The following is a 710-nucleotide window of genomic DNA, read 5'->3' as shown; positions in this document are numbered from 1 at the left end:
GTATGACAAGATCTTAACAAATTGAGCTCTCTCATAAGTCCCAAACTGCTGTTGTTAGCAGATTTTTTCCCAGTCAGAAGTAATCTCTTTTTGGGGTGTTGTCTCCCTAAAAGTAGATGTCCTAAGAACAAGGGTTCATTTTTGGAGCAAAGTGCCCTTGCAAATAAGAGAAGGCCTGTCCACATACCACCTAGACTACCCCCTCGGTAGCTGACTTTGTCCTACTCCTAACAGGGATGATGGAGAAAGACTTCATTGGGGGCCCTCTGGCTTGGTGACCTTAGCCAATGGAAAGAGAAAATGTCAGGAAGTTTCCTATCATGCTGGGGCGCTATTATGAGCACGTGGCAAAGGCAGACCCATCCCTACAGGGACCCAGGGCATGGCCACGCCCCCTCGCCGCCGGCCACGCCCTCCAGCCTGCTGGCATCCTGCTTCAAATGAGTCCAGAGTTGAGGTTTCCTCACAGGCAGAGCACATCTATTTCCTGGCAGCATCAGTTGGAATCAGGATTCTGAAGCTGTTAAGTGGACCACATGTGCAGTATGGGAGACCAGCTACTGGCAGCGAGCAGGCCTTCCTGCCTCAGCTTTTCCTGGTCTCTGCCAACTGTTCCTGCATTGGCTTCCACAGAGGTGCTTGATGGTTTCACCCCCTTCTTCCTTGTCATTGATGCTTTTCTCATCAGTGTACAGAACCCAAACCGGGGT

The sequence above is a fragment of the Phodopus roborovskii genome, unplaced genomic scaffold (assembly GCF_943737965.1).
Source record: "Phodopus roborovskii unplaced genomic scaffold, PHOROB, whole genome shotgun sequence".
Classification (NCBI taxonomy): Eukaryota; Metazoa; Chordata; class Mammalia; order Rodentia; family Cricetidae; genus Phodopus; species Phodopus roborovskii.
This window is presented reverse-complemented; position numbering follows the sequence as displayed.